General features: G+C 39.4%; 1 non-coding gene across 1 annotated transcript; it reads left to right on the forward strand.

Moving 5' to 3' along the window:
* The first annotated feature begins 15,582 nt into the window (after positions 1-15,582).
* On the forward strand, positions 15,583-15,686 carry LOC112780352 (small nucleolar RNA R71). The gene has a single exon (XR_003191195.1). It is a non-coding gene; the product is annotated as a small nucleolar RNA R71 (small nucleolar RNA).
* Positions 15,687-24,397: the final 8,711 nt, after the last annotated feature.

The following is a 24,397-nucleotide window of genomic DNA, read 5'->3' on the forward strand; positions in this document are numbered from 1 at the left end:
TGTTCCTAAATATTTTTAATAAAGTATATTTGATTTTAAAATTACTCTACCTTCCGATTTTATCAAAATATCTATTCATAGCTATCCATTATTCTTTTATAAAATCCTAATTCCTAACCCTAAATTCCCAAATTCCCAAATTGAGAAAACAGAAACCCTAATCTCCTATAACCCTCACAGCCGCCGAAACCCCCTTCCCCCAAACTTAGCAGCATAGACGCACAAACACTGGAGAAATGAGAAACAGAGAGAACGGAGAGTGCAGAGAAAGGAGATCGAGTCTGACGCAGTCGCCACCTCCGACGTGTGTCACCACCGGTCATTGCTGCTGAGCTGTCGTCGGAAATGGAACCGCGGAGAGAGAAAGCCGTCCAGCCACCTTGCCAGAGCCGTCGTTTGTGCGCCGTCGCCGTTGAAGGAGGAAGTTGTTCATGCCTATCGCAGTCCCATGGAGTCCGCGCTGCCATCACGAGTGAGAGAGGGAGGCGTTGCTGCTTGCGCCGCCGCCTTGCCTTCGTCACCGCTGGGGTTTCGTTGCTACCGCCGTTGGTTCGCCATGGAGGAGAGTGGATCTGAGGAGAGAGAACTCGAGGAAGAGAAGAACACGAAGAGGAGGAACTGGGATCGTTGCTGTCACCACCGCTGCTGAAGACTAGCCACCACGCCGAGCTTTTACCGTCACAATTCTGCCCGGCGTCGCCAGCACTGAAGTCGGCCGCTACCACCGTAGAGCCTTGTTGGAACTGGTGTTGCTTCTGGAGGTTTGGAAGGGAGGCTTGCTCGGATCTGCTTCTGGTCCTGGTTCTCGCAGCTGCCGGAGCCTCTGCTGCAATCAGAGCTGCCATTAAAGCTATTGATTTGGTCCCAATTCCTCCATTTTTGAGACCGTGAGCTTTAATCCTTACTCTGCTTCTATTCTATTCCTATGTTTTTCACCTGTTCTAACTAAGGAAACCTATGTTTTTGTTCAGTGCTGCTACTCTATTTTCCCTGTTTATTGCTAGAACTATCATAGGGGATACTGTTGATGCTATCAGGAAACTGTTATTGCTGCTGTTGTTGCTGATGCGAGTTAGAACGAAATTGGAGTCACGTTTAATTTTGTGGGTTTCGACTAACTGAGGTAGGGGATTTAACGTTTTTAATTTAGAATGCCTACAAAGTTATTGGATAAGTGCAAATGGTTAACAAAGGTTAAGAATTTCTTAATTAACATGAATGACTTGAAATGCATGTGGAATTAGTTGGTTGTTGTGATTATTCTGAGCTGTGATTGAATTTAGATGCTGTTGTGAATAATGATTAATTTAGTATAGTTTATTAAATTGAAATATGCCGAGTTAATATTGAAAAGCTGTGGTATGGATAACTGATGAATTGAGTTTTGATTTTTGCTGTGAATGTAATTAGTTTTGTTGTTAAGAGAGACTAATTGATAGAAATAAGCTTGGTTTGAGGTTGTGAAATTTGGAATAAGTTTGATGATGTTTTAGTGCTTCAATTGGATTATTGAATTCAGGTTAAGGCTGTGAATGTCTTTCGGCTTTGTTGTGAGTGTTTGAAGTTGTAATTGATATTATTTTCTCTGATGTGGATGGAATTGAGTTGAATTATAACTGTAGTTGGTGATTGATTTGATGATTGTGCGTACTGAATGTTGTAAGGGATATGATAAATGGTGTTACTTTTGTTGCTGAGCTTGATGGTGTGAATTGATGAGTTATTGTGTGTTTGAATGATGATGAGTGTATATGGAAAATTATGCTTGGCATAGTGTAGAAAAGAAAAGGTTTGATGATGCTTAAGTACTTGACATCGTGTGAATTATTGATTCTGGGTTCTTGGGCTGTGTTGGCAATGAAGACAATTTTGAATAACTGGAAAGAGGTTAAACGTGTGATTTTGGAAGGGTTATAAGTTCAAATGTGGTTTTTGATAAGTAAGGTTGTTGAAAATGCTTAAGGCAGAATTTCTGCATACATGACAGTAGAAAGAATCAATTTCTGGGAGCATCCCAGGTCATATACTTGAATGAAACTATTTTTGCATGAAACTTTACTGTGTTTTGAGCATCTCATAAAAAATTCAGAATTTATTGATGAGTATTTTGGGAGAAATGAATTTTTGAAGATTGATGGTTTCTGCAGAAAATTCTGTTTCTTTACTGCAGAAGCACCAACTTCCAACTCACTTAACTTTCAATTCTGGTAAGTATTTGAGCTGAAACTAACGGCATTTTCAAGCTTCCTGTGTCCACAATCTTCATTTTAAATTTCATGTCAACATCCTATTTAACCAAGTAGATATGTTGAAAAGAGTATGGATAACTCACTGGATTTTAGAAACCGAATTCTAAAAGGCCTGGCTGTGTTTCTCACTTCATAACTTTTTCATATGACATGGTATTAATCTGGAATTGGATTCAATAAAAAGCTGAAAGAGTCTTGTTTGAGGTCGTGAATTTTGAAAGGCATTGGGTGAAAACTGGATTTTTAAGGAATTTATCAAACTTACTACTTGCTGCTGTTTTTCTGCATTTTCTTAGGAAACAATAACAGAATTATAAGAGAGATGGTACAAGTTTTTATTGTGACCAAATTACCTCAACACCAAGTTTCTTGGAATACTAGTCTATTGAGTTTAATTTTGAAAGAATCCTATGATAAGTGAAAGTTAGTTACGAATTGATGAGGTGAAAGTTGAATTGATGGGTTATGTGGGAATTGTGGGTTATGACCGAACTGTTGGCTATTGTAAATTGTGAATTTTCTGACTGATTTGAGAACCTCTTATTTTGTAGTTGTTGAAGAAAGGGGGAGACTTGTTGAGAAAGAGGGAACCCGTAAGGGTGGCTAAGTCCGAGTTTTAGGGGAGGTGCTGCCGAAATTTTATAAAATTTGAGGTTTTATTTGAAAAGTTATTTTAGAAGATTTGGATTTGAAAAATGATTATTTAAGTTTTATTTGATTACTTCTAATGAGAGGCTATGTTTTGAAAGGTGTTTAATGAAATTAAAATAAATGATTTTCTTGAGTCTTTTGATAGAGGACTAAACTGAAAAATAGTTTTAAAGTTGCCTTGACTCAAGGTTGCTAAATCAGAGATTATGAACTGAATTGATGATTGAGATTTTTGCGAACGAATGCTTGAGAAAGTTAAGAAAGGTTTAAGAAAATACGTTAAGGATTCAAAGGGAAAAGAGAATGGAGAACTGATATATGGATTGTTGAGTTTTAGAAAGGAAAATGAAAAGTGATAAAATACGAGAAAACCCCACGAACTGTTAGTTGTTTAACTACGGGGAAAATCCATGAATTGATAATTGGTAAAATTAGGGAAGTACCCACAAACTGAATGATCATTGATCTCGGGAAAAACCTATAGATTGTTATTTGTTTTATATGCGGGAAAAACCCACGGACTGATAATCATTGATTACGGGAATAACCCATGAATTGTTGTATGTTGATCTCGGGTATAGCCCATGAACTGAAGATCAATGTTTGCTGTTTATTGAACTCGGGTATAACCCACGAACTGAAGATCGCTATGTTATTGTGTATTGATCTCGGGTATAACCCACGAACTGAAGATCTCTGTTTTGTTTGTGAAATGATCTCGGGGGCGCCCACGAACTGAGGATCACTGTTTCCCCTTGTGCGTATATTATGGGGTCGGGCTTTGCGCCGACTGCCGGTAGTCACGAAGGAGTGGTATTCTTACCACCGACACATATGCACTAAGGACACAAAGGGAAGCCATATCTGGGACTTGTTCCTAGGTAATGTCGGGCTGTAGGGTGTAAACCGACATGTGAGCTCATGGCCTGCTTAAGATAGACAAGCATCATATTGGTTGTGCATTTACATTTAGTTGTGTTTGCCTGTATTACTTTTTTTGTGCTGTTTGTCTTATTGTGATTCCTTTGCGTGTTGAATTGAGTTTCTTACTTGTGCTAGTAGTTTGTGAATGGAAAGAGATGATTAATATCTGTCGTTATGACTGAGAATCAATTATGTGGCTGAAAGATATTTAATATGACAAGTTTTGCGATTAAGATCTGTTTTGGGTTTAGAGATTCAAAGAAAGTAATTATTTATCTAAAGTAAGATTAAAAAGTATTTCAAGGGATTTAACAAAGATGGTTTATTAAGCAAAGTTAATTATTTGCATGTTAATCATTACTTTTACGGCATTCCCATTCCCTACTGAGAACGTGTGGTTTGTTCTCACCCCAAAATCTTCCACCCTTTCAGTGACACAGGTACGAAGATTCAGTTTGAAGCTGCGGGCGATTCTAGCATTTATTTACGAGTTAAGTTTATGACTTGAGTTTCTTTCATAGAATTCCCTCGCCTTTGTAGCTTTAGTTTTTATTTTATGCAGAGGGATATTTGTTGTACCTGAATTTTTTTTAAATTCTTTTGTATAATATTACTATTATTAATAATTATGTGATTATTATTACTTGGTGATGTTTACTATATGATTTTAATTAATAAAAAAAATTTCTGGTATTTTTACTAAAATTGAATCGCGATATCGAACTAAAGGCTTAATAGTAAATAGTTAATAAGGAAAACAGGTCAGTAACGCCTTACTTTTGGTACGATCATGACGTATTGGAAATTGGCTCGTTTCAGAAGGCATTGTTGGAGAGAAGCATTGGTTCGGTCATGTGACAAGGAATGGTGAGGATTGAGCAAATCATTGTTGAAGATCCATGAAATGGACGGCCTGCATGTGAAAATGAGTGAAGACAAGGATTGTTCCTCCATTGGTTGCATGTGGTTCGGCCTCCTAGGCCATGCAAATTTTGTTTCCAAGAGAGCACACTTTCCTAAGCACATGTGACTCCCTTTTCCATCTTGTGATAACCGTGCATGCCCGTTGTCCTTTTCTTCAAATTTCACCATTCCTATCCACATGAACCAAACAATTAGTAAGCTTAAACTTTAAATTACATACGGTGATGTAGTATATGTACAAAAGGAAAACGTTGCTATGTGTTCATTATGTGTGAATAACCAACCATGCCCCTTAGAAATTGAACAAAATTTTGGTGAACACCAAACTTGTTTTCTTCTAAGCGATCTATATAAAATCCAATGAATATCTATCATAATTAGTATATTTATTATGAGGAACATTTTATTTGCTACCATGCTACCATAAACTCGTAAAATGATGCAATGTATGGTTTATCTATTCATGAATTTGAGCCTTTGAGTAAAAGATGACTTTCTTGAAATTCATAGCATATACAGACACCAAAGTTAATGTTTGGCTATATACTTAAACAGAAAAAATGAGTATATATCCTAGAATGGTTCTATGATCAATCATGCTTGAAAAGCTATTTTAAAGTGCCTTTAGGCACACCAAACTTAGGAGTCAAGCATATGCCTCAAAATGATGTGTGCAATTATCAAATCCACTCATGAGAGCTCAAATTTATGCTAGAATAACCATTAATTATTGAAATTAAAATAACAGCAAGAATATTAAATCATGGGCTGCCTCCCATGGAGCGCTCTTTTATTGTCACTAGCTTGACATTGGTCCCTTGTTAGGGTGGTTGATGATTGTGGTGCCTCAATTTGTCTCCTCTCACTGTGAGCCTTCTGCCTGTACGTTGATGGTCATCTCTACATGCTCCAGTGAGAGTATCTTGTTGATGGTGTAGTAATCATTAGTTTGTGGATCTGTTTCCAACTGTTGGTAGATCAATCTTACTCTGTCCCCTTTTGAGAATCCTTCAGTTGGTATCCTTTTGTTCTTCTACCCTTTTGGAGCTCTTTTCTTGTTCTTCTTTCCTTTCTTTGGTGGCTCTTCTGTCTTTACATCGGATTTAATGTCAGGAACTTCCTTCCCATACATCAAATCTTCAATCCCTTCCTGCTTTCTCTTTTCAGCCTTCTCATGTTCTTTACCCTCTTTTCCTTCTCTACCTTCCATCTCTTGCTTCACAAGTGAGCTGATGAGCTATTCATTGGTTTTTTCTTTCCACTGTAGCTCTTCTTCTTCAATTCTCATGCAGCTTGTTTCTTCAACAGTATGCTATACTTCCTGGAAGACATTTAAGGTGATCTTCTCATCATTTACCCTCAAGGTCATTTCTCCTTATTCCACATCAATGATGGCCCTTGCTGTGGCCAGGAAAGGTCTTTCCAATATGATAGAATTATTCCCCTCTTCTTCTAAGTCCAGGATTACAAAGTCTACTGGAAATATGAATTTTTCTACTCTGACCGAGAGATTTTCAATCACCCCCTTAGGAGTTACCAGAGATCTATCCACTAGCTCCAATGACATCTGTGTAGGCTTCACTTTGTCTATAGATAGCCTTCTCATCATGGACAGAGGCATGAGGTTAATACTGGATCCTAAATCACACAGTGTCTTGTCAATGATTGTGTCACCAAGGGTACAAGGTAAGAAGAAGCTCCCAGGGTCTTTAAGCATTAGTGGGATGCCTTATTGGATCATTGCACTGCATTCTTGTGTCAGGATCACTATTTCTTTTTCATTCCAGCTCCTTTTCATGTTGATGAGTGATAAACCCCATTTGGAGGGTTTATCTTGTGTTAAATTTAGAGGATTTTATCGCCTTCTCCCACATTTATCCAATGAAATAGCATGGTTTTATAACTTCTCCTTTAATTGTGCTTAAGAGTGAAAACATGCTTTTTAGGTCTTAAAATAACTAAATTTAATTCACCTTGATTCCATTAGATGCCTTGATATGTTTGTTAAGTGATTTCAGGTTTAGGAGGCAAAGATTGGATTGAGGGATTTTACATATAGAGGCATTTTACATATAGAGGAATTTTACAATCATCAATGAGCTCTTTGAGGAATTTTACATATAGAGGCATTTGTTCCAGAGCTTTAGCAAGTGGGATGTTGATCCCTAGCTTCTTAAACACTTCTAGGAACTTGGGGAACTGTTGGTCTTTAAGATCTCTGTTGAACCTTTGAGGATATGTGATACACGGAAACTTGTCTCTCAACAATTTTTCCCTCGGCAAGTATACCAAATTGTCGTCAAGTAAATACTCACAATAGAGTGAGGTCGAATCCCACAGGGATTGATTGGTCAAGCAACTTTAATCAGAGGAATGTTCTTGTTGAGCTAAGCAGAATTTGATTTGAGAATTTCAGGAAATTAAATGGCGGAAAAGTAAATGGAAGAAAATGTAATTGCTGGAAATAAAGAACTGAATGTAAATGACGGAAAGTAAATTGCAGAATCTTAAATGGAGAATGGGGAAGATGAACATAAAAGTAAATGGTAGAAAGTAAAGAGAATGGGTAAGATCAGAAATGGGGAGTTCATTGGGCTCTGGAGATGTTGTATTCTCCGGATCAAGTTCATTTTCATCTCTTCCTCAATCAATGCATTCATTGATCTCCTTGGCAATGTTAAGTGATTGAATTCCAATTCCTTGGTAATTCAATCTCACAAATCTTGATCAATAGCCAATTCCTTGGTCTAATTGCTCATGAGAAGAGATGAAGTATGGTCACTGATTATACCACATGTATTTCCAAATCAAAGTATTGGGAGAATTATATGTCACTATATCCGTCCAAACCCCAATTTGGTCCAATATGAGAAAGCATTTCTAGCATGATCTCTTCATTCCTCTTCCAAGGTTCCGAAGAGATCCAAGTATGAATAGCTTCTTTTCCAAGATAACTACCCAATTGGATGAAGATTTAAAGCTTTCTAGTAAAATCAAGAGAAAAGAAAGAAGAAGAATAATGAAAACTATTATTGATCCATCAAATTACAACAGAGCTCCCTAACCCAATGAAAGGGGTTTAGTTGTTCATAGCTCTGGGAATGGAAAGAAAAGATGGAAAATACATTCTAAAAGTAAAACTAGAAGTTGCAGAGAAAGTAAAATTATACAGAGAGTAGTTCTCCCAATGCCCCCAAAAGCTCCCTTACTAGTTTAAAACTACTCCTATACATACTACTCTTCTAATCTTCTAGTTGGCTCTTCAAGTCTTGGATATGGGCCTTTGGATCTTTAGTTGAAGCAGTTGCAGTCTTCAGTGGGCTCAGCTTTGCTTGCAGAGAAAGTGTGAGTTAGGCATGGACGTTAGTTAGGACGTTAGTGGTGTTAACGTTAAGTGAGAATGTGGGTTCGAGAATGTTAGTGACGATCACCTTTTTCACTAACGTTCCTAACCCAAGATGGTCCACGTTAACTTCAACGTTAGTGGCACTAACGTGACCACTAACGTTGCCTCTTGGTCCTTCACAAACGTTATTGGCATTCACCTTTTCCAATAGCGTTTGCTTGTTGCCCTTCCTCCCTACGTTAGAGTCCACGTTAGTGTAGCTAACATGACCCTTAACGTGGGCATGCCTCAGCTTCGAGAGCGTTAGTGACACTTACCTTTGTCACTAATGCTCCAAACGCCCCTTTTCACGTTAGTGCCTCACGTTAATTGTATTAACGTGGCCACTAATATGGTGGTGATTGCCATCTCCAACATTAGTGACAAAGGTGAGTGTCACTAACGTTGGCTTATCATTTCTTTCTTCCACGTTAGCTTCCACATTAATGTAATTAACGTGGCTAATAGTGGCTTGGTCCAACGTTAGTGACAAAGGTGAGTGTCACTAACGTTGGCACTTCTTTGTTCCTTCCACGTTAGAGTTCACGTTAATGTAATTAACGTGACTCTTAACGTGGCTAAGTATGCCCCTTTTTCCAACGTTAGTGGTATTCACTTTTACCACTAACATTGGAGCTTTACTTCTCCTCCACGTTAGCTTCCACGTTAATGTAGTTAACGTGGCAACTAACGTGGGCTATGATGGCTCACGAAGGCGTTATTAGTGATCACTTTTCTCATTAACGTTGCAAGCTAGTTCCCATTCTACGTTAATGGTCACGTTAGTTAGACTAACATGGCTATTAACGTGGCATCTTCCTTGCTTCCTTTGTCCTGAAATCAAGCAAGTAAAGTGCATCAAAGCTAGGTTCTAACTCATGAGATCATGCATCATCCATTTTATCATTCAATTCATGCATAATTCTCATAAACTCATATAAAATTCACAATGTTTGCTTGAATCAAGATGTAAGTGATTATCTACCCAAAACTTGCTTATTAACTAAGAAAATGCATGAAACTACCCTAAAACAGTAAAGAAAAGGTTAGTGAAACTGGCCAAAATGCTCTGGCATCACAACACCAAACTTAAAGCTTGCTTGTCCCTAAGCAAGTACTGAAACATGAGAATGATGAATGAAATGACAAGAGAAATGAGTCATTATTATGGAAGTCATATCCTTGGTTTTATGGGGTTTCATGCATAGCAACTTAGGTTCATTCCTTTACTGGCTTTCAGACCTTTATCATGCCCTGGAATACTTACTTGATTGCACCCTATGAGACTTTTATTCATTGATCCCTTTGTCTTTTCAAGGTTTAATTGTGTTCTTAGACTAGGTGCTTTGTGAGAGGGTGACTCTTTAAGATAAGCTTTCAGCTAGCACTCCCGAACCAGTTGGTCCAAGGTGCTGGGTGTTAAGACACTCCTAAGGACTTACTCCCTCAAGTCTCTTTCCCCCATACATACACACCACAGGAACATGGTTTGTTATTTTCCTTCTTGAGACCTTGGTGTCCAGCACCTCTTTGGGTTACTAAGTGTTCTGTTGCAAAGGTTACTCTTGATAGTGGACTTTCAGTTGATAATCCCGGGTTAGTTAACCCAAGTTACCAAGTGAGAAGGCACCCCTGAGAGCTTATTCATCCAAGCATATCCTTTACATAGGAGCACCACAGACACATGCCCCATGATTCAACCCTTGGTGCCTAGCCTTATTTCTTATTCTTTTTCTTTATCTCTCAACTTTCATTTTTCTTTCCCTTTTTCTTATTAGGATCTTGTTATTTAGCTAATCTCATGGGGTGTGTTTCAAGCATATGATTCAGGACAGATAATTGCCTTCCTACCTTGTTGGTGAACCAACTTAGCTAAGTAATTACTACACCATAAGCTTAAGAACTTACTCCACAACTGAACATCACTCTGGTCTTTCATAACATCTTTTTTTATTTGACTTAAAGGACAAGCATACAAGTAAGCAAGGTGAAAATGCAGCAGGTAACTTGAAACAGCACACATATGACAAAGGCGGGGAAAAACGAACATTAAATCTTAGTGATGTAAACTAAAGAGTAACTAATAATCAAGGATACATTCAGACTTCCAATTTGAGCATTTCCAAGCATATGGAATCAAGTAACAATACAACCTTTTGGTGGTGACTTCTAGCCATCCCTTTGTTGTCATCATCCATAGCTTTTGCATCCTTCTTTGCCTCCTTGGATGATGGTGCACCATTTTTCCCGAAGATTTGATTTAATTCCTGCAAAGTTATTGGAAGTTGCTTGTTCCCAAAGCACTTGAGAAATAGTTAGCATGCATGTATGCTTGTGAATTTCTGAACCTGATTTGGTGTGTGAACACCAAACTTAGTTCCTTGCCTAATGCAACAGATTGAATACATGCAGAGAGCCTTATGTACTTTTATTACTAAAATGACTATGAACTAGAAACTAAACTCTTGTCAAGTGGTTTCCCTGATTTGTTGGGGCTAGCAATCTGCTCTTGAAGAGGTGTAGTGTGATTCTAACTGAAATCTTTGGTGGAACACCAAACTTAGAATTACACATTCACTCTTGGATTGTTTTGGTGTGCAACACCAAACTTAGCTTCTCGCAATACAGGGCAAACTACTTGTAACTTTTATTGAAATAATCATGAAAAGGAAACTACCTTAGGTTGGGTTGCCTCCCAATGAAGCGCTCTTTTAGCGTCGCTAGCTCGACGGTTTCTCCATCAGTTGAGATGATATTTCACTTTGGGGCTTTCCCCCATGTTGTCCATGTAATGCTTGAGCCTTTGTCCATTCACAGTGAAAGTCCTCCTTGAGCTTTCCTCCATGATTTTTATGTGTCCATACGGCGAGACCTTTGTGACAAGAAAGGGTCCAGACCACCTTGATTTGAGTTTTCCAGGGAAAATTCTCAATTTGGAGTTGTAGAGGAGCACTTGCTGTCCTTTTTCGAAGCTCCTGGGTGTCAGATTGAGGTCATGTCTTCTCTTTGCCTTTTTTTTATAGATCTTGGCATTTTCATAGGCTTGAGATCTAAACTCCTCCATTTCCTGCAGCTGCAAGACTCTTTTTTCACCAGCAGCAAAGCTATCAAAATTTAGTAGCTTGAGAGCCCAGAGGGATTTGTGTTCAAGCTCCAATGTTAAATGACAGGCCTTTTCGTACACCAGTTGATATGGGGACATCCCGATTGGTATTTTGAATGCCGTTTTGTATGCCCAAAGAGCATCATCTAGCTTCTTCGACCAGTCTTTTCTTGATGCTCCTATAGTCTTTTCCAGAATCCTTTTTAACTCTCTGTTAGATATCTCGGTTTGTCCACTTGTTTGGGGTGGTAAGGTGTGGCAACCTTGTGCTTTACCCCGTATCGTAGGAGAAGAGCTTCTCGTGGTCTGTTACAAAAATGGCTTCCTCCATCACTGATGAGCACTCGTGGGACTCCGAACCGGCTAAAGATATTCTTTCTGAGGAAGTTCATGACCACCTTGTTATCATTTGTTGGGGTTGCAATGGCCTCTACCCAATTGGAAATGTAATCCACTGCTACTAGGATATACTTGTTTGAATATGAGGTTGGAAATGGTCCCATGAAATTGATTCCCCATACATCAAATAGTTCTAGCTCTAAGATAAAATTCTATGGCATCACATTTCTTTTGGGTAGGTTTCCAGCTCTTTGGCATTCATTGCAGTTCTTTGCTACTTCCTTGGCATCCTTGAAAAGGGTGGGCCAAAAAAATCCGCTTTGTAACACCTTGACTGCAGTTCTTTCCCCTCCAAAGTGGCCTCCATAGCACGAGCCATGGCAGTTCCATAAGACCTCTCTTCCCTCTTCTTCTGAAACACATCTTCTAAGGATTCCATCTAAACACTTCTTGAATAGGTATGGTTCATCCTAAACAAAATACTTCGTGTCATTGATGAGCTTTTTTTTTTATGTTTGTTGATTTCTGGAGGTAAAGCCCCAGTTGCCTTGAAATTGGCAATATCTGCAAACCAGGGTGCTCTGTGAACTGTCATCAACTGCTCATCTGGGAAGAACTCATTTACACTTGTATCATGTGTTCCTTCTTTATCATAAGGGATTCTGGATAGGTGATCTGCTACTTTGTTCTCCACTCCTTTCTTGTCTCTAATTTCAATATTGAATTCCTGCAACAACAAGATCCATCTTATTAGTCTTGGTTTTGATTCTTGCTTGGCAAACAAATATTTAAGTGCTGTGTGATCTGTGAAAATGATCACTTTGGCACCAATGAGGTATGATATAAACTTGTCAAATGCAAAAACTATTGCCAGCAACTCCTTTTCAGTAGTGGTATAATTTCTTTGAGTGTCATTGAGGACTTTGCTGGCATAGTATATCACATGGACCAAGTTATCTTTCCTCTGTCCTAACACTGCCCCAACTACAAAATCAGATGCATCACACATCAGTTCGAATGGTAAGTTTCAATCAGGTGGAGAAATGATAGAGGCAGAGGACAACCTCTTTTTCAAGTTTTCGAATGCTAGCATGCATTTTTCATCAAAGACAAATGGTGTATCAGATACAAGGAGATTGCTTAAGGGCTTGGCTATCCTTGAAAAATCTTTAATAAACCTTCTGTAAAAGCCAGCATACCCTAAAAAGCTCCTAATTGCCTTGACATCACTTGGTGGGGGTAATTTTTCAATGAGTTCCACCTTAGCTCTGTCTACCTCAATGCCTTGGTTAGAAACCTTATGGCCAAGAACTATTCCTCCTGTCACCATAAAGTGACATTTCTCCCAGTTCAAGACCAAGTTTATCTCTTGACATCTTTTTAATACCAGGGCCAGGTGATTTAGGCAATTAAGAAAGGAATCTCTAAATACTAAAAAGTCATCCATAAAGACTTCAATGAATTTCTCTATCATGTCTGAGAAAATGGAGAGCATGTAGCATTGGAAAGTTGCAGGTGCATTACATAGCCCAAATGGCATGCGCCTGTAGGCAAACACTCCATATGGGCAAGTGAATGAGGTTTTCTCTTAGTCTCTCGGATCAACCACTATTTGGTTATATCCTGAATAACCATCGAGAAAACAGTAATATGCATGTCCTGCAAGTCTTTCCAGCATTTGATCCATGAAAGGAAGGGAGAAATGATCTTTTCTTGTAGCTTCATTGAGTTTTCTGTAGTCTATGCACACCTGCCATCCTGTGACGGTCCTTGTAGGAATGAGTTCGTTCCTCTCATTGGGTACTACAGTGATTCCTCCTTTCTTGGGGACCACTTGGACGGGGCTGACCCATGGGCTATTCGAAATTGGGTAGATCACCCCTCCTTGCCAAAGCTTCATGACTTCCTTCTGTACCACTTCTTTCATGACTGGATTTAGCCTCCTTTGGGACTGGATGGATGGTTTGGCATCATCTTCCAGTAGTATCTTATGCATGCATATGGCCGAACTGATTCCCTTCAAGTCAGGGAGGGTCCATCCAATAGCATCCTTATGCTTTTGTAATACTTGGAGTAATTCATCCTCTTGATCTTGGCTGAGGGCTGAGTTTATGATCACTGGGTAACTTTTATTCTCTCCTAAATATGCATACTTGAGAGTGGGTGGCAGTGCTTTGAGTTCGAGTTTGGGTGCTTCTTTTCTTTCATTCTCCTCCTCTGGTGCACCCTGAACATGAATCTCCGCTATTACAGCCTCTTCGCTAGATGCTGATTCCTCTTCTGTTAACCCTTCAAGTTCTTCTTCTTCAAAAATCTCTTGTACTCTATCTTCCAGTGAATCCAGCCTCATACATTCTCCCAATGGTTCTTGTGGGTAGCTCATGGCCTTGAACACATTGGATGTCATCTTCTCATTGTGTAATCTCAGGATAAGTTCACCTTTTTGGACATCAATGATAGCTTCAGCAGTGGCCAAGAATGGTCTTCCCAGGATGATGGAGGCCTTGGCTTCCTCCTTCATGTCCAACACTACAAAGTCTGTTAGGAAGATAAAATCTCCTACCTTCACCAGCAAGTCTTCTACTATGCCACGAGGAAACTTGAATGATCGGTCTGCCAGTTGTAGGGCCATTTTTGTTGGCTTGGCCTCCTCAATCCTCATTTTTCTCATCATAGCTACGGACATCAGATTTATACTGGCTCCTAAGTCACATAGAGCCTTTTCCACTGTGATTTCTCCTATAATACAAGAAATCTGGAAGCTTCCAGGATCCTTCAATTTCTGGGGTAGTTTGTGCTGAATGATGGCACTACATTCTTTGGTTAGTATCACAATTTCGTTGCTCTTCCAACTTCTCTTCTTGGTCATTAATTCCTTCAAGAACTTGGCATAGAGCGGCATTTACTCTGTTGCTTCAGCAAAAGGTATGTTAATCTGTAGTTTCTTGAAGATTTCCAAAAATATTGGGAATTGGTTGTCATCCCCCTTCTTTTTCAATTGCTGAGGGTATGGAGCTTTTAGAACGTCTCGCTTCACCATTTCTCCTTTTTGCTGTGAATTGGGAGTGGAAATTTGGACTTCATCTCGTTCCTCTTTCCCTTCATTTGAGTTCTTTTCTTGTGGTTTCTTGGGAGTTTCCTTCAATTCCTTCCCACTTTTGAGGGTGATGGCCTGGCATTCCTCCCTTAGGTTTGAAAAAGTATTGCTGCACAGATTATGGCTGGGAACTTGCTTGAATAAGTAGCCAATTTGAGTCTCAAGTTTCTTGATGGCAGCATCTTGATTCTGCATATTGGACCGCACTTCCTCTCGGAACATTTTACTGTCTTGAACTTCTTTGCATATAGGTTCAAGTAGAGTTTCGATCCTTGAGAGTCTATCTTCGGATGATGGTGAGTTGAGATTAGAAGGATGAGGAGGGCTATTTTGGTTTCGATATGGATGTTGAGAGGTGTTGTTAGGTGGGTGCTGATATGATCTCTGTGTGGAGTGTTGGTGAACTGCACTGTTGTTGGGGTTGTGACGTCTTTGATCTTGTCCTTGATCTTGTTGATTTTCCCACCTAAAGTTTGGGTGGTTCCTCCAACCAGGATTATAAGTTTTGGAGTACGGATCATGGTTTTGCCTAGGTGAGTTTCCAATGTAGTTGGCTTGTTCCTGATCACCCTCTACCTCTGCATTCACTCCTTCTTGAGCTGCTGATGAGGTGGTGATTGCTGCTACTTGGTTCCTCTCCATCTTCTTGGTAAGGTCGGCCAACTGCTTGGTAATCATCCTGTTCTAGGCCAGCAATGCATCCACGTTGTTTAGATCCATTATTCCTCTAGTGTTGCCTCTTTCAGAGGCATAGAAGTAGTCACTCTTTGCTATAGTCTCAATGACATCTATGGCTTCTTCAATGGTCTTCTTCTTGTTCAGAGATCCCCTAGATGAGTGGTCTACTGCCTTCTTTGATTCGTAAGAAAGACCCTCATAGAAAATGTGTAACTGCACCCATTCATTGAACATGTTTTGCGGGCACCTTCTTGTCAAGTCCTTAAACCTCTCCCATGCTTCATATAGAGTCTCACCATCTTGTTGCCTGAAGGTTTGTACCTCAGCTCTCAACCTGTTGATTCTTTGAGGATGATAGAATCTCGCCAAGAATTTGTTCACCACATCTTTCCAGGTTGTTAAACTCTCCTTCGGGAAGGATTCTAGCCATTTAGATGCTTTGTCCTTGAGTGAGAAAGGAAACAGAAGCAGTCTATAGGTGTTGGGATGAACACCGTTAGACTTCACAGTATCACATATCCTTAGGAATGTGGTTAGATGTTGATTGGGGTCTTCTTGGACACTTCCTCCGAATGAACAGTTCTTCTGAACAATGGTGATGAGCTGTGGCTTTAGTTCAAAGTTATTGGCATGTATGGTTGGCTTTTGGATGCTACTTCCACAGTTTCCTGGGTTTGGATTTATGTAAGATCCCAGAACTCTTCTCTCTTGCTCAGCATGATGCACTGGATCTTCTCTGCCATGGTTGTGAGCTTCTTCTTCATGATGATTCTCCATATTCTTATCCATGTCTGGTTCAAAGTACTCTTCCTCTTCCTCAGCACCAACAACTCTCTTTCCTCTTGTTTCCCTCCTTAATCTAAGGAAGGACCTCTCAGGTTCAGAATCAAAAGAAGTTAAAGCCCCACTTCTTCTACTTGTCATACAACCAACAAGGCCAAAGCAAAAGGGAGATAGAGAGTATTCTTATTAAAAATGCTGTTAGTGTGAGTGATGCAATATATCAAACAATTAGTGGGTTAGTGAACTGAATTGTAACAAATAAGAGAACACCACAAACGGGTAGGGGTAAAGGGAAGAAAATAACTGAAACTGAAAGTAAATCAATCAAACAGAAATTAAATCAAACAAAAGAAAAATGCTCAATCTATTTATCCACCAATTTAATCATTGTTGATACAAAATCAATCCCCGGCAACGGCGCCATAAACTTGATGCACGGAAACTTGTCTGTCAACAATTTTCTGTCTGCAAGTATACCGAATTTTCGTCAAGTAAAAACTCACAATAGAGTGAGGTCGAATCCCACAGGGATTGATTGGTCAAGCAACTTTAATCAGAGGAATGTTCTAGTTGAGCTACGCAGAATTTGATTTGAGAATTTCAGGAAATTAAATGGCGAAAAAGTAAATGGCAGAAAATATAATTGCTAGAAATAAAGAACTGAATGTAAATGACGGAAAGTAAATTGCAGAATCTTAAATGAGGAATGGGGAAGATGAACATAAAAGTAAATGGCAGAAAGTAAAGAGAATGGGTAAGATCAGAAATGGGGAGTTCATTGGGCTCAGGAGATGTTGTATTCTCCGGATCAAGTTCATTTTCATCTCTTCCTCAATCAATGCATTTATTGATCTCCTTGGCAATCTTAAGTGATTGAATTCCAATTCTTTGGTAATTCAATCTCTCAAATCTTGATCAATAGCCAATTCCTTGGTCTAATTGCTCATGAGAAGAGATGAAGTATGGTCACTGATTATACCACATGTATTTCCAAATTAAAGTATTAGGTGAATTATATGTCACTATATCCGTCCAAACCCCAATTTGGTCCAACATGAGAAAGCATTTCTAGCATGATCTCTTTATTCCTCTTCCAAGGTTCCGAAGAGATCCAAGTATGAATAGCTTCTTTTCCAAGACAACTACCCAATTGGATAAAGATTGAAATCTTTCTAGTAAAATTAAGAGAAAAGAAAGAAGAAGAATAATGAAAACTATTATTGATCCATCAAATTACAACAAAGCTCCCTAACCCAATAAAAGGGGTTTAGTTGTTCATAGCTCTGGGAATGGAAAGCAAAGATGGAAAATACATTTTAAAAGTAAAACTAGAAGTTGCAGAGAAAGTAAAATTATACAGAGAGTAGTTCTCCTAATGCCCCCAAAAGCTCCCATACTAGTTCAAAACTACTCCTATATATACTACTTTTCTTATCTTTTAGTTGGCTCTTCAAGTCTTGGATATGGGCCTTTGGATCTTTAGTTGAAGTAGTTGTAGTCTTCAGTGGGCTCAGCTTTGCTTGCAGAGAAAGTGTGAGTTAGGCATGGACGTTAGTTAGGACGTTAATGGTGTTAACGTTAAGTGAGAATGTGGGTTCGAGAACGTTAGTGACGATCACCTTTTTCACTAACGTTCCTAACCAAAGATGGTCCACGTTAACTTCAACGTTAGTGGCACTAACGTGACCACTAACGTTGCCTCTTGGTTCTTCGCAAACGTTATTGGCATTCACCTTTTCCAATAACGTTTGCTTGTTGCCCTTCCTTCCTACGTTAGAGTCCACGTTAGTGTAGCTAACGTGACCCTTAACGTGGGCATGCCTCAGCTTCGAGAGCGTTAGTGACACTTACCTTTGTCACTAATGCTCCAAACGCCCCTTCTCATGTTAGTGCCTCATGTTAATTGTATTAACGTGGCCACTAACGTGGTGGTGATTGCCATCTCCAACGTTAGTGACAAAGGTGAGTGTCACTAACGTTGGCTCATCATTTCTTTCTTCCACGTTAATGTAATTAACGTGACAACTAACTTGGCTAATAGTGGCTTGGTCCAACGTTAGTGACAAAGGTGAGTGTCACTAACGTTGGCACTTCTTTATTCCTTCCACGTTAGAGTTCACGTTAATGTAATTAACGTGACTCTTAACGTGGCTAAGTGTGCCCCTTTTTTCTATGTTAGTGGTATTCACTTTTACCACTAACATTGGAGCTTTACTTCTCCTCCACGTTAGCTTCCACGTTAATGTAGTTAACGTGGCAACTAACGTGGGCTATGATGGCTCACGAAGGCGTTATTGGCGATCACTTTTCTCATTAACGTTGCAAGCTAGCTCCCATTTCATGTTAATGGTCACGTTAGTTAGACTAATGTGGCTATTAACGTGGCATCTTCCTTGCTTCCTTTGTCCTGAAATCAAGGAAGTAAAGTGCATCAAAGCTAGGTTCTAACTCATGAGATCATGCATCATCCATTTTATCATTCAATTCATGCATAATTCTCATAAAATCATATAAAATTCACAATGTTTGCTTGAATCAAGATGTAAGTGATTATCTACCCAAAACTTGCTTATTAACTAAGAAAATGCATGAAACTACCCTAAAATAGTAAAGAAAAGGTCAGTGAAACTGGCCAAAATACCCTGGCATCAATATGGCAGAGGAGGGATGTGAGTCTTCATCATTGTCCTCTATTCTTGTGACTGTTCCTCCATGATTTGCTTCCCTTTCTTTGAAGCTTGAGGTTCCTCTTTCTTCTTGAGTTTTTCTTGGTCTTGCTTGTCTTTTTCTCGTTCTTGCTTTTTGCTGCCAATATCATTCTCCACAGGCTTCTTGTTAGTTTCTTTATCGGCTGGCCTCTTGTCGTTATTTGCTTGGATAATTGTCCAATTTGCCTTTCCAAGTTCCTCAGGGAAGCTTCATGGTTCTTGTTAGCTAGCTCTTGATGTTTCATCATTTTTTCCATCAATATCTCCAAGTTGGAGATCCTTTGAGATTCTTGGGGTGGTTGTGGTTGATTATGGGATGTTGAGGGTGAATGATAGTTATTTTGGTTAGTGGATGAGTTGTTGGGTGGATAGTAGTTGGATTAGAGTTGATTATTTTGTGGTTTTCTGTATGGATTTTGGTTAGTGTTTGGCTGGTTTTGATGGTTTGTGTTTCTGAAGTTGTTTTGGTTTGAATTTCTTTGCCTAGGTTGCTGGTTTTGACTCTCTCCCCATTTCAGATTGGGGTGGTTTCTCCAGGATGAGTTGTAAGTGTCTCCATGGAAGTCATTTGATCCAGACCCTTGATTTTGCATGTATTGCACTTGCTCTTGCTGCTGCTCCTCATAGTTTTCCTCTTGCTGTCCCCACACCACTGATGGTTGGTTAGTTGTGCTCATTGCTGCAAGTTGCAATCCATCCATCCTCTTTGACATTGTTTCAATTTGTTGTTAGAGCTGCTGGTGCATGAGTTTGTTTTGAGCTAATATAGTATCAACTCTTTCAAGCTCAAATACACCTTTCTTTGGGGCTGCTTGCCTTTCAGAGGAGTAGAAATACTCATTATTGGCCACCATATCTATGAGATCATGTGCCTCTTAAGCAGTTTTCATCATTTGCAAAGATCGTCCTGATGAATAATCCAAAGCTTTCCTTGAAAGTAAGGATAAGCCTTCATAGAAATTTTACAACTCCACCCATTCACTGAACATTCCCTCAGGACACCTTCTGATTAGAGCTTTATACCTCTCCCAAGCTTCATACAATGACTCTCCTTCTTGCTGTCTGAAGGTTTGCACATCAGTTTTTAGCTTGATGACTCTTTGGGGTGGATAGAATTTGGCTAGAAATTTGCTAACCAAATCATCCCAGCTCGTAATGCTCTCCTTAGGGAAGGTTTCTAACCAATGTGTGGCTTTGTCTCTCAGTGAAAATGGGAATAAAAGAAGCTTATAGATGTCAGGGATGACTCCATTGGTTTTGACAGTGTCACAGATTCTCAGGAATACAGAGAGGTGTTGGTTTGGGTCTTCAGCAGCACTTCTTCCATATTGACAATTGTTTTGAACCAGGGTAATCAATTGAGGCTTGAGTTCAAAGTTATTGGCATTGACATTGGGGGTTAGGATGCTACTCCCACAATTCTTTAGGTTGGGGATAGTGTAGGAAGCTAAGACTCTTCTCTGAGGCTGGCCATTGTTGTTGGCCACACCATCATTGTGATTTGGGATATCATCATCCATCACTTGATCCTCCTCTTCTGATTCCTTTTCACCAATAATTCCCTTTCCTCTTGCTTTTCTTCTCAATCTTCAGAGGGTTCTCTCGTCAAGGTTAAAAAATGTGGATTCACATCTTCCTCCTCCTGACATAAAACACAAAACCAGAAACTAAAATGAAGCACTCTACTGCTAGAGTGAGGTTAGTGTTAGCTTAAGCAAAAATTCAAATAGTTAGTATGCTTAGTAAAAATAAAAAGAAAATGCTTAATCTAGATTATCACCTTACTTAGTCATTGTCAATCTAAATCAATCCCCGGCAACGGTGCCAAAAACTTGATGAGAGAAAAATGATTCCACACAAAACTCACCGGTGAGTGTACCGAGTCGCATCAAGTAGTAATAACTCACAAGAGTGAGGTCGATCCCACAGGGATTGATGGATTGAGCAATTTTAGTTAGGTGATGAATTTAGTTAAGCGAATATTTGATGATTTGAGTGAAACTTGATTAACAAAATCTAAATTGCAAGAAAAGAAAAGGTGCAGAAAGGTAAATTGACTGAATCTAAAGGTGCTGAAGAAGTAAATTGCAAAAACTTATAGAGCAAGAAAGTAAAAGAGCTGAAACTTAAATTACAAGAAAAGTAAATTGCAGAAACTTAAAGTGCAAGAAATGTAAATTGCTGAATCTAAATGCTAAAAAATGTAAATTGCTTGAAGAGTAAAAGGGATTTGGGTATTGGGATTCAGAATTGAACAAGAAAATGCAAGCTAAAGTGAATCAGAGAGCTTTGAGATGAAGAGATTTAGCTCAGCATCCAAATAGAAATGTAAAATTTCTTGAAGAAATAAACAGCAAGAAAACTTAGCTCAATTATGAAACTATAAAAGAGAACTTGAAGATCGAAGAAGAGCAATGAGATCAGAAATCAGATCTAGATCTCATTTACTCCCGTGACGAAGCAGAAAAGAAATTGCAGAAGAAATAAAAATGAAAACAGCAAAAGAAGCTTAAATCCAATTCTCCAATTCCCAAAACTTTATGAAAGAAAATCAAAGATGATTCTCAGATCAGGAATCAATGGAGCTCTTCAATCTCAATTCAAAAACCCAAAAACAGAAAGTAGAGTTGCAGAAGAAAGAAAATGAAAACAAAAAGCAAATCAGATCCAATCTCAATTCCCAAATTCAAAACAAATGAAAATTAAAAGTGAGAAAATTAAAATGAGCTAAAGGTCCCTTTACAAATCAAATTAACTCCTATATATACACACTTTCTATTTTGGTCTTTTAAAGCTTGGAGTGGGCCTTTTGATTTTGGATTTGAAGAAGCGATGGATCCGGATGGCATTTCATTGAAAATGGGTTGGGGGTATGCTCCAGTGGAGCGCTCCGTTTTGAGTAGTGAACGTTGCGTTCACTTAGCCTTGTGTGCCTTGTCGTGTGCCAACCCTCCTTGCCTAGCGTTCACTCTTTGAACGCTACGTTCAAATTGTGAACGCTACACTTGAGTGGGATTGGGTTGGAGGTATGCTTGCTCCACTAGCGTTCACTATTTTGAATGCCACGCTCCATTCTTTGAGCGCTACATTCCTTTGCTTCCTTTGGCGAGCTTTGCTTTCCTTGGCCAAGAGCACGAAAAAGTTCACAAAAGTGAACGTGCCGTTCACTCTAGTGAACGTGGCTCTTGTTGTGCCTTGGTTTTTTTGAGCGCTCCGTTTCCTCCTTTGAACGATACTTGTGCTGCTTGGTTGTGTGGCTTGCATCCCTTGATTGAGAGGCACGAAAAAGGTAGGGAAAGTGAGCGTGGCGTTCACATTTTGGAACGCTACCCTTGGTTTGCCTCGTGCCCAGCTTCCCTTGTGAATGCCACGCTTTAATGTCATAGGCCCACGCTTTTAAAAGCATGGCCTAAGGTCCAAAGCGTGCTCCAAAATTCTTCTTTCCTTTTTTTCATTATTTCTTCACCTACAAGCAACCAAACAACTAATCAAAGTCCCACCAAAATCACTAGACCTTTGCATCATTTATAAAATCAATTAATTCTAGCATAAAACCTATGATTTTGTGTAAAATAAATGATGTTTGATTGATTCAACATAATCACGAAAATCCACTCCAATTACTTACTTATTATGCAAGAAAGTGCATAAAACCTAATGAAACTAATGAAAAATGCTTGTAAAATTAGCATAAGCTGACTTGTCATCAGCGCGCGTATACGGCGTGCGTACGCGTGCATTGCGCATATGGGATCGTGGACGCGTACGCACCAGGTGCGCGCACGCGTGGGTTGGTTTGTGCCTTAGGCCCAATGTTCGCATAGTGCAGGCCTAACTCTCGGGTTTTTGGCTGGGGATGGAATTTTTGCATCCACGCATACGCGCCATGTACGTGTGCGCGTGGATGGTCGAAAATGCTTGGGTCAAGCGTACGCGCCAAGTGCGCGCACGTGTAGTTTGGTGCTCTATTTTTCAAAATTTTTCCAAGTTGTTGCACTAAACCAAGCCTTCCAAACCTCCAAACAGCTACCGAAACACCATGAAATCTTATTTAACATACCAAACTACTAAATAAACTCAACAAACAAAAAAAAAATTATGAAATTAGACCTATTCTACCAATATTTACAAAAGGGAAAAAAATGAAAAGAATTTACCATGGTGGGGTGTCTCCCACCTAGCACTTTTGTTTATTGTCCTTAAGTTGGACTTATGGGGAGCTCCTCATCAAGGTGGCTTGTGCTTGAAGCTATGTTTGAACATCCACCAATCCTTGAATCTCCAATAGACTTCATTCTTCAAATTTAATATTTCAAGCCTTGATGGAGTTCCGCACAAGCTATGAGCTCCCAAAGGTGATCCTCGTATATTCCCGAATCCCATATCTTATTTCCACACCCATCCTTGAATTGATCATCATTGGTCCATGTGGGTGGTAAGCAAGGTGAATTCTCAATAAAGTGACCAACAATCCTCCTAGACCCATCTAGTTGAGCACTACTCCAACCTTTGTATTTAGCTCTTGAAGCATCAACCAAAATGAGCCTTAATTTGTAATGTCGACCACGAAACATCATTCTCTTACGCTTCATCCCACAAAGCATCCTAAGTTGACCATCCGTTTCAAGCAAGCCATACTCAAGTGGGACAATAAAGCTAATAGAAATGAGTTTTACCCACTCAAGTGAAGGAGTAGATGACAACCTAGGTAAAGAAGCTTCCAAGGGTCTTGACAAAGCATATTCAATTCCCATCCTCCTTTTTCTAAGGATCTCCACCTCCTCACAAGATCTCTTAATCTCACTCCTTTGTTCAACAATTTTTTCTAAGCCTTTTTCCTTACTCAAATCATAAATGGGAGGGTGAGAGAATTTTACCTCCACATTACTTTCCATCTCATCGGGAGAAGGTTCCTCATGCTCAAAGGATTCTTCACCACTAAGACTTGATGCTTGGTCTTCAATTCCAAGGGAACTCAATTCTTGCTCTATCCCATCCAATTCTTCATATGGAATATGCTTTGGAGGTTGTGCACATTCCTCCTTACCATCAAATTCAATCATCTTGGAGGGGTTTTCTTCAATTTTAGATTCCCAAGGTAGTTCTGCATCTCCTATGTCTTCAACAACTTCTTCCTTGTCTTCAACAATTATAGCTTCCTCCAATTGTTCCAAAACAAAGCAACACCCCTCATTCTCCACCAATCTCTCCTTCATGTTATGCTCTTAATTTGTTTCTCCACATGTAGCCATGGGAGTTCTTTGAGTGTTCAAGCATTGGGATGCTAACTGGTTTACCACCTCATCCAAGGCGGCCATGAATTATTCCACATCCCTTTTCATATCCTCTTGTCCTTGAATAAGAACATCAAGGATGTCATCCATTGGAGGTTGGGGTGGATGAAAGGGTTCATCATTTTGAAGGAAGGACTGATAGTAGGAAAGTGGTTCTTCTTGGTAGAGTTGTGGTGGTTCAATATTTTCCATTCTTTCCACTTGTTGCACAACACATTCCATGGTTGCTTGAAGTTGATCCAATAATTCCTTGAGACGATCC

The sequence above is a fragment of the Arachis hypogaea genome, chromosome 19, assembly GCF_003086295.3.
Source record: "Arachis hypogaea cultivar Tifrunner chromosome 19, arahy.Tifrunner.gnm2.J5K5, whole genome shotgun sequence".
Classification (NCBI taxonomy): Eukaryota; Viridiplantae; Streptophyta; class Magnoliopsida; order Fabales; family Fabaceae; genus Arachis; species Arachis hypogaea.